This window comes from Camelina sativa, chromosome 16 (assembly GCF_000633955.1).
Source record: "Camelina sativa cultivar DH55 chromosome 16, Cs, whole genome shotgun sequence".
In the NCBI taxonomy this organism is placed as follows: Eukaryota; Viridiplantae; Streptophyta; class Magnoliopsida; order Brassicales; family Brassicaceae; genus Camelina; species Camelina sativa.
Genome location: NC_025700.1, coordinates 1,795,361 through 1,796,181, shown reverse-complemented (window position 1 = coordinate 1,796,181; position 821 = coordinate 1,795,361). Strand labels below are relative to the sequence as shown.

At 41.3% G+C, this 821-nt stretch overlaps 1 protein-coding gene across 3 annotated transcripts in view; it reads left to right on the top strand.

Moving 5' to 3' along the window:
- The window catches only part of LOC104749295, a 6,537-nt gene that overhangs the window by 3,614 nt on the left and 2,102 nt on the right, over window positions 1–821 (top strand). The window lies entirely within an intron of this gene.

Sequence of the window (821 nt, the reverse complement as noted above, 5' to 3'; positions counted from 1 at the left end):
GAACGCTTCTCCAACAGAAAAACCAGATACACTGTATCCTAACTGAACAAAGGACTCTTTGGATCTTGCAGCAGCTTGGAGCAATATGCCCTTGAGGTTCCTCAGATATCTGAACCTGAAGAACACAAAGAACCTTATTGTTTCAACTTAAAAAGTTACAAAAATCTCCAAATGGTTACAACTGCTTGTGGATATGGCAGATGGAAACGTTTGTTTGTTTGCGGGATGTAGAAATGATGGGCACTTTGGATAATTTGTGGTTTACCGATTAGATGTGGGAATAACTTATCTACACCACTCAGTATATTCCATTTTTGGGGCTCTTGAGAGATTATGAAAGTGAGAGATTACAGTTAACTTTTGTATATATAGCTACTCTTTTTCTTAATCAGACAACTTTAACTTATTGCAATTGGTTTGGTTGGTTTTGAGCTTCCCGGTCAACCAGCACGTGTCGGTGTGTAGTGGTGGGACCAAATCCCACACGTGGGACCAAATCGCACACGTGCCAGTGACTACTTTTATCGAGCTTCGTTGATAATATACGTCCGGCGGAGAGTTTTGACTACACATTTCAGCTTTAAAGTCTTGTAAAGCAAGCAATTGGAGTGCGTGCAAGTCACGTGCGTCTTACGTTTGGATTCCCTTGTGCTCAGTGTGGTAGCGGCAGTAAATCCGACGATATAGGAAGGGTAACATAGTCATTCTATCCCCTTTTTTTTCCTTTTTGTTAACACTTTGGTTTAGTTTGAGGTTTCATGAGCAAAATAACATAACTGCCGCTCTCTCTCTCTCTCTCTCTCTCTCTCTCTCTCTCTCTC